This window comes from Stenella coeruleoalba (genome assembly GCF_951394435.1).
Source record: "Stenella coeruleoalba genome assembly, chromosome: 2".
Taxonomy (NCBI): domain Eukaryota; kingdom Metazoa; phylum Chordata; class Mammalia; order Artiodactyla; family Delphinidae; genus Stenella; species Stenella coeruleoalba.
The window spans coordinates 39,590,280-39,599,896 of NC_137147.1; positions in this window are offsets into that span (position 1 = coordinate 39,590,280).

Consider the following 9,617-nt stretch of genomic DNA (forward strand, 5'->3'; position numbering starts at 1 on the left):
CCTCCGAAGTCCGGGGGCGCGGCGCGCGGCCGGCGCCCGACCCTGCGTTCGGTCAGTAGCGGGGCGCAAACGGCCTGGGTAGCGCGGCGCAGGCCGGTTCGCACCGCTCTGCTCGCGCTCCCTGCAGCGGGGTCTGGCGGGGAGCTCTGGGCTGGAAGCTACCCCAGGTGCAGGCCAAAAAGGGAAGGGCTTGCGGCCCAGCCTGAGCGAACACCTGAGGCGTGGGAGACAGACCCGGGGGGCGCCGGAAGGCGGGAAAGAGGAGGAGCAGGGAACCCACGCGGCCGGGAGTCGCCCGCGCCCCCCAGTCCCCCCTAGGAGGTGGGATGGCGACCCAACGTGGCCATCTGGGAGAGGCCCTGGCCGGAGGCGGGTGCGTGACGGGAGGTTCCTTTACCTAATCTTTACAGGGATGGCTCATCCCGAGTTCAGCTTGGGCCCATCCTGTTTGTGTACCTTTCCTGCGGAGAGTAATTACACGGTTGTTGTGTGTGTGCGTGTGTGTGTGTGTGTTTTTAATAGAGCAGTAGTGATGATGGAAATCCTGTCCGCCTCCTTCCTCGGAGAGGTGTGTCTTGTTGCACAAAGAGCAGGAAGGTTCAGTTCTGAAGACAGACATGGCCGGGACGTAATAAATCTCTTCCTCTGCGGGGTGATTCCCGGTCCACCCGGCCCTGCATGACAAGAACAGTAGATGTTCACACACAGAGTCCCTGGCACATGTGCTTGATCGCCTCTTCTAGGAACACTCGGGGCTGTTGCTCTCTTTATGAGTCAGAGGGGGCAGCCTTCAGTTTTTTCTCCACTCAGGGCTCCTGCAGTTTTTGTCCCCTGGGAGCTCCTTACTCCCTGAGGGCCAGGTCAACCAATTTGTCTCCCATAAAGCCTAGGCCATTCTTAAGATACTTAATTACATTCTCTCTGGCGACTCAGCCTCCTGCTAGCGGGTCAGTCTTTCTAGCCCCCCTACCCACAGTGCCCTATTGGGGGCTTTCTAGCCTAGGTTCTCAACATTTCACTGAGGCACACTATGGAATGAAAACAAATAAGAACAATGGGTCGGTGGGGGAGGGCCTGTCTTAGAAAACAGCAAAATGTCCTTAGAAGAATGGCAAGGATGCAGCACATCGTCCTAATGACCCCTTAGCTTTAGATGGGCCTCGTAAAGCAAGCTCTCAAACATCCAGGGAGTTCCTGCGTGGCCCTGGTGCTCCAGGAGAAAAGGTCAAGGGGACCATTTGCGTCAACTTGGTCATCCTCTCCTCCAAAGAGTGGGACTCTAGCTTTAAGAACCACTAAAGGATTTGCTGCTGTTGGGCTATGATACTAAAAGAAGACTGTCCCAGATCGTGGCCAGCTATACAGCTGCCCTACGGTTGTGCGATGAGAGACACAAGATACTCCATTTTTGCCCTATCAGTCAGTGCCAGGCATAGGTGAGCAGTGGTGACAGAGCAGTGAGCAGGATAGCCATGGTGCCTGCTCTCCTGGGGCTCACAGTCCCACAAGGGAGGAAAAACAACGAAGGGAGGGTGCAGTGGAGGAACAGGCCAAGGTGCCATGGGATAATGTAACCTGCGGGTCAGGGGTAGTCAGAGAAGGGTCACCTAAAAACATTGACAGCAGAAGGATCTGTTTATTCAGGGTTCCTGAGAAAAGGGACAGTTTGACCTGTTTGGGGAACAGGGAGGATTCCATGTGGCTGGAGGGGCAAGTGACTGAAATGAGCCTGAAAAGGTGGGTCAGGGTCCGAGACTGACCAGAAGTGGTAGGTTTTTGGACATTAGCTGTAAACAGCTGGAAACCTCCTGAAGGCTGTTCAGCAGGGCCAGGACAGGATGAGATTTGGTTTGAAATCCTCTCTGGGGCTGTGTGAAGAATGGACTGGAAGGGGCAAGCACAGGTGTGGGGAGACCAGAGAGGAGGCTGCTGCTGAACTCCAGACGGGAGAAGACGGTGATCAGGACTCAGGTGGTGTGACGGCGATGAGGATAAGGAGGTGGGATTGACAGGTCTCGGGGATGGGTGGAAGGGAGGGAATGAGGAAGAGGAAAGTATCAAGGGGGAACTTGCAGGAAATCAGCCTGAGCAACTGCGTGGATTACAGAGCCATTAGTAATTAGGAAACACTAGGAGAGGAGCCGCAGGTTTGTGGGAGGGTTCGGAGGGGGTGGAGTTCAATTCAAAACATGTCAGGTTTGATACACCTTGGATACGTTTAGGTGTAAATCCAAAGTGGGCAATCGGGGCTATGTGGTTGCGAAGGTCAGAGGTGGAGTCTGAAGTAAAGGCATAAATGTAGGCGCCGTTAGTATAGAGATCGCAATCAAAGCTGGAATAGTGGATGAGATCTCTGTTCCAGGAAAAGATAGGAAGAGAACATAGCTTGAGCAAAGAAGGGGCTTATGATGCGGCCTTCCAGAAACCCCAACATCTATAGGTGGAGGGGCAGGCAAGGGAGTTGAGAAGTGGCAGGCGGGAGTGAGAGAAAACGCAGGAGGATGTGGTGTTAAGTTATTGTGGAAACTAACCCCAAAGTTCTCCAGCAGGAAGGAAAGGTCAGCTAGGTCAGAGGATGCTAAGGGATTAAATAAACAAGACTGAAGAAGCCCTGTGGAGTTGACAATGGACAGGTCCTGAGTAATCTTTGAGCCGATTCAGTAGAAGGGTAGACATGAAAGCCTATTTGGAGTAGGTTGAGGTGAAAAATAAGAAGTGGAGAGAGTGAGCTTAGACACTCTTTCAAGACGTTTGGCTGGAGTGAGGAGGAGAGAGAGAGCTGAAGATCAGGATGCAATCACCAGACGGAGGGCTTTTTAGTAACGGGAACAATGCAGGAAAGGAGAGAGTTCGCACTGTTCTGAGACTGCAGGAGGGAATGCCATCTGAGGCACATGTGAAAAAATGGGCCTTAGTTTAAGAAACATCTATGCCTGTGGCTCTTAGCCTGCTGTCTAAAATTGTCTGCCTATAGCCAGGGAAGACGGTCTACAGCAGCCCCAGCTTCCTGGATTTCTAGTTTAACAGCCCCAGCAGAACAAGGATTTCCTCTACTAGTATCCTTAAATCAATCTTGAGGAAGACTCTGTCTCCAGCCTATGTCATGTGTCATTAGGTGGCTCCTGGGGTACACTAGACAGGTAGAAGACAGCACATAGCACGAAGTCCCTGTAGGGGAGGACTAGCTGCCCATACAGACCTCGCCTACATGACAGCTGTTATCCAGAGCTGGTCATGACGTTTAAGGAAGGCAGGGGAGCAAGAAGTTCCCTCTCTCTACACATCCCACCCTGCTTACTAGTGGCTTGTACATAATACAGTGTAGCAACTTGCATATCTGTATAGATTACTTTGAAATATGTATTATAGGTTCTTTTATAGACTAGAGGTTTGTTTCTTTTTTTCTTCCTATATCACTATTACTTGCTTCTTGTCTTAGTCACATTATAACTTCGGACTTCTCTATATACAATTCCTAGTACATTGTCTAAATGCTTTTTGATTGATTGCTTGATTGACTAAATCACTGCCACTTTTCTAATTTCTTAAGGAACATTTCACACAACCCCCATTCCACTTTAAAATAGAATTAGAGAATTTAGAGAATAATGCAGCCAGGTCAAAAACTACCCCATGTTACGATAATACGACACAGCCTTTGGAGGGCAGTTTGATACCATACATCAAAATCTTCAAAGTAAGGAGTCACTTCCTTGCCTGAAGAGGTCCAGTAATAGTGAAATGGCTGAGTAAATTATAGAATAACAACTCAATGGAATATCACATCGTTATTAGAATGACATATGATAACATAGAAAAAAGATAGTAAATAGCATTTTAAAAATCTAACGTAAGAAATATAAATATGCTATGAAGTACATAAAATATGCATGCCAAAGGATTAAGATTGGAGTTTAACACAGATAAACAAACACGGTTCTTAGAATGCCGGACTTACAAATGAATACTAAATGTACTTATCTACAAGGGCTCTGAAGATTACATAATTCAATATAAAATATGTGATACATGGGCAAGCACAAGGTACATTTCAGCTGTTACCTCAGCCGCCACATTGCCATTGATTAAGTATCCACCAGCATTGTAACAAGGCACTTGACAAACATTTCATTTGAGTCTCATGACAACCGTAGAAGTAAGTGTTATTATCTCTATTTTACACATAGGAAAAGTGAGGGCCAGAATGGTTAAGTGAATTGGGTCACATAGTTAATACGTGAAAGAGCTAAGATTTGGTCCATTTTTCAAAACAGGCACACCTAACCCCCATCCCAGGTGGTTTTAATGCATAGTAGGAATGAAAACTATTATACACACTGAGTACAAAGAGGAAGAAGATGGAGATTCTCAGCAGTCAGGAGAGAGTGCCACACAGAACAGGGGTTATAGCAGTGCTGTCCCTTATGCGTTTCTGAATATGCAAAGGCACGTATGTATAATGGTATATGTATAAAGGTACATAGAAAGTGGCAAAGGTGGGCCTCAATGTCCTTATACATGTTCCAAAAAGAACAGAGAAAGGTAAGCTATTTCACAGATGTTGTACCGTTTCTCAGAATGCAAGGAAGACACGAGTGTCACATTGAAAAGGACATGTTGTATTAGGCAGAATGAATGAAAGAAGACCCAAACCTAGACACATCACTGTGAGGCTTCTGAAACCAGATAAAAGGAGAATCTTCAATGACTTGGAGGAAGAAACAGAGGCAAAGTCGGAAGGTAGGGTGGGGTGGGAGGAGTCTGGGATGAGATCAGAGTAACAGGTCTTCAGAGAGCCAAAGGGTCCTGACACAACAGTCTGTGAGTCAGTGGATGAACAGCTCATAATGAGAGAGGGAACGAGGGAAAAGAAGGCTGAGGGGCAAAGTCCTAGAGAGCCGATGGGGTAGACCGGCTGAGCTCCCCACCCGTCCTCAAAAGAAGGGCCTTCCAGGGACTGAGATCAGAACAGAGGAGCAAACATAAAAGTAATACCCTCATAAAAAGCAGTCAAGTTGCCTAGACATAGCCTGGTGATCAGGAGCAATGACTCCGTAAGTCATTTCTGCCATTGTTTTCTAACAGGAAACTCCAGTGAAGTTAAATATTTTCTGAGTATGAACAGAACAAACACAAATCTCTCCCATGGCTGATTTACTTTTTTACATAACTCACCTACTTGAATCTACCCATGTTAGAATATTTTCATTTTAAATCCCTTGCATCACCTAAGTGCCTTTCTTATTAGTACTATGGAATCCTGGAAAACGTTACAAACATTCTGTTAAGAAACAGTCCTCAGTCTGGGGCTTCCCTGGTGGCACAGTGGTTGAGAGTTCGCCTGACGATGCAGGGGACACGGGTTCATGCCCCAATCCGCGAAGAACGCACATGCCACGCAGCGGCTGGGCCCGTGAGCCATGGCCGCTGAGCCTGTGCGTCTGGAGCCTGTGCTCCACAACGGGAGAGGCCACAACAGTGAGAGGCCCGCGTACCGCAAAAAAAAAAAAAAAAAAAAAAAAAAAGTTCTCCGTCTGAATTAAAGTTTGGTAGATTTTTTAAAAAGACATACCTCATATACCATAAGAGATAAATAGTTTAGGGGAGCCAAGACGAATCTGCATTTAGTGACCTCCAACATTTCTTCGTCTCCACTTCTATAATCACAACTTACAGAGGCATGTCACCAAATGAGGCAAAAATATCTTTTGAAACTAAAATAATTCAAAATTCCTTAATTCTGAATGCAGAACTTACTGTAACTCTTCATTTTAGTATGTTTAGTATGTTTAGTATGTTTATACATGTTAAGTATGTTTCGAAATATCTTAATATTTCTAAAAAACACTAGTGATAGAAGCAAGCAAATATGGTTTAAAATAGTAATAATTTTCTCTAAACCTATTATTAATGTAGTTAATGGTCCAGTTGTTCCGTTAACTTTTATCATTTGGTTCTAGTCCATTAACAAGCTAAGTGGTTATGAAGTAGCAACCAAGTTATTAGATTTTAAGGGTTGTGTAAGAAACCTGTGAGAGGAAAATGATTATTTTGTCCTAATGGCATCTTTCTTTCGCCCTTTGCTGGATTTTCTCTATGTCTCGTTGATGGCATTCTTGGGTTTACTCAGTGGCCATCTAATCCGTAATTCCATTCTGGTCATTGGGCATCAAACTCAGACTTTTCAAAGTCCTCTGGAATTGCCTTTAGGTCATTTGTAACCCCCTCCACGTGTTCTTTCAGCCTTGGAATTGAATAGTAGATAGTGATAAATTTAGTACATAAAATGGCTTTTGTCAATTCAAGTAATCTTAATAGGAAGATCACCTGGGCCTTCTTGGCTATGCTTTTTCTTAGTTGTACAAAGGGAGAGGGGAGGAGCTTCACTTTAAATAGAATATTTTGCCAGAATGTAACAGTTACTGTTTACTATAGTAACCATTACAGATGTTCACAATATACTGTCAGTGAAAAAAGCAGGCTATCAAACTGTAATTCAGCGGGATCCTATTTGGTGTAAAGTGTGCATGTGTATGTTGTGTGTGTGTGTGTATGTGTAAATTTGGAAGGGTAGACCCCTAAGTGTGAACAATGGCTATCACAGGTCATAGATTACAGAGCAGAGTCTGGCTAGCGTAGAGGTTGAAAACAGGGACTCTGGAGCCAGATTGTCTCCACCCAAATCCTATCCCCTATAGCTGTGTGACTTTAGGCTCTACCTCTCCTTACTATGCCTTAGTTTTTCATCCATAAAGTGGGTTGATGTGTGTTCTATAGAGCTGTTTGTAAAGCCCTTGAAACAGTGCCAGGCACATAGTAAGCAACTTTATAAATGTTTATTATTGTGGGTGGCTTTTTCTTCTTTCCATTTGTCTGTATTTTGTGATTTTTCTATTTTTTTCTGTAATGAAGATTTCAGCAATTTAAGTTTATTTAGCTAATATTAAAAAACTGCACACCAAATCACAGATAGGTGGACTTTAACCCTTTCAAATTGTAATCATTTCCTGTCATCTTTCTGGTGAAACTTGAACGTCTTCTTGTTCTTGGAAATGAAAAAGCAGTTTGTCCCCTCTTCCCAAGAGCTTATAGTTAGTTCATAATAAGGAGGTATAAAAAAAGCTTTTCCGTCCTTGAAATCTTGGTAATGAAGTATGAAATTTTCACGTCAACCCCAATCATCTTTCTCAGGCAAGGAGAAAAATTTAACTTTCTACAAAACCAATACATATTTCCATATTAAAATCCCCCAAATCCCTTCCCGTCTTCCCTTCATAGAACTCTGACTCAAGGCATTTGTTTAGAATACAGAAAGTTAGCAATTGTAGATACTAGAAGAGCAAAGTAGGTAAATACTTTGTAGTAAAGCAATGTACTGTTTGTTTTCTAATAATTTAATGCAGTCCCACGATACAGGCAACATAATTTTAGCTCTAGAAGCCAACAAGTGACAGAAGGGCAATTCAGACTTTCTGGCCATGATTTTGGGGATGGAGTAGGGAGTTGGATGGCCAAGGAACTGGCATTTTTGACGAAGTTTGGCAGGCTTAGCTGATTCTTTTATACTTAATTTCAAGAAGCCCGGGCATGAGAGACAATAGCATTCAAAGATTTAGGTTTGCATCCTCTAAAATCACTAGATGACCTTAAAGAAGTCACATGATTGCACAGAATTAAATGAAAAACCAACTTTAATAAAACACGTGGCAAAGTCCTATAGTATTATTTAAATGTTATCAGTTCTTCCTCACCGTGCTGCTCACTTTCCCTTCCCCCACCTCATTCTTACTGCTTCACACTACGCCATGTGTTCCCCCCTCTCTGCTGAGGAATTTGTGCTCAAGACCAGGGGCTCAACTCCACCACCCTCAGAGACTCTTCAAATCAGAGGGAGAATTTTTGACACATTGTCTTAGTTCAAATATAGTCACTCATATTGAGATTCTAAATATGGAGGAAAACTTGAAAAAATAACACCAGTAACAAGACAAACAAATACGGAGAAAATAAGCTCATGGGCTAAATGGGCATGGAAACACAAAAACCACTTATAGTACTAAGATGAAACTTGGGCTCAATACAGGAGAAAGGAAACCAACAAAGGAATTTTACACATTTCCCTGACTTACTCATTTTTTTGAGAGTTTGAACAACTGAAATCAGGAAACACCTGTGCTTGTTAACATTAGTTAGGAAATGACTTTAAAAAACTTGGACTCAGCTTGAGATAACTGATGGCAGGCAGTGATATCATTCCAGAGTCTATATTTCCATGTAAATGCACAAGCTACTTCTGTTAGTTTGGGTCCATTTTTGTAATAGCAATCGAAGACTCAATGCATTACATTTATGGGGTAATTGTTTTCTTGTTTTAAAATTACCTGGCACTTTGCCACATGTTCGTTTTCTTTGTTCCCATTTATAAGTATTCGACGAATATGATAACCACCCAGAAATACAGCTGTCATTACTTTGAGTTGAAAATAAACGTATGGAAAGAACGTTTTAAGATGAAAGACTGAAAGACAAAAATATAGCGTTGTAATAAGAAGATGGGTTGGAAAATAAAGATACAAACGCAAAAAGGTTTGGTCCTTTGATCTGGAAGGCATGCCTGAGAACTCTAGACCAAAACTATTTTTTTTTTTTTTTTTTGTGGTACGCGGGCCTCTCACTGTTGTGGCCTCTCCCATTGCGGAGCACAGGCTCCGGATGCATGTGGGATCTTCCCGGACCAGGGCATGAACCCGTGTCCCCTGCATCGGCAGGCAGACTCTCAACCACCGTGCCACCAGGGAAGCCCTAGACCAAAACTATTTTACAGATGAGGAGCCAGAACCAGAAGTTGGCCATTTCTCATGTTGTTTATTGCACATTCCCCGGGTCTTCAGAAAGTGAGGCCAGAGCTCCCCAGAGCCGGTTCTAGTCTCAAGTAAACTACTGACTCAGTATGCCTTATCTCTAATCGATTTATACAAAGAGCAGTATCATTTATATTGCTTGGATATGTTTTGTTAAACAATAAAGTAAAACACATAAATTATGGTACAGTCGATGATTTATTTCAGTTTCTTAGAAATTCAGGGTCAGGAAAATTTGTTTCTAGCATTTTCCTTTGACATGCCAGTTAAATTATAACCAGTGAGACATGTTATTTTTGTTGTTTTTAAGAAAACTACAAATAGAATTTTTTGCCAGTGAACAAGGTTTGCGTAGATCATTTTATTATCTCATAATTTTATCACACTTTTTAAAATAGAAGGATATTAGAATACACTTAGTTCTACCCACATTTTGTTTTAAAGTCTTGAAAAATGTCTTTTCAATGTTTGATAAACACTGTAATGAGTCTCACAGATATTAATGTTAATTATTGATCATTGTCATTTAGAAATATTAATTATAATAATTTAAATGAACTTCAACAAACTAACAATTATTGAGGTAAGATTAAGAATACATAATAATCATCAGGAACAGTGCCCTGACACAGAAATGAAACAAAGATTTTTAAATGAAAAAAAGAAAAGTGATGTTTTGTTATAGTACTTTATTGAGGTGTATCAGGTTGGTCAAAAAGGGCCTTCGGTTTTTAAGTAAAAATAAAAGACACATTT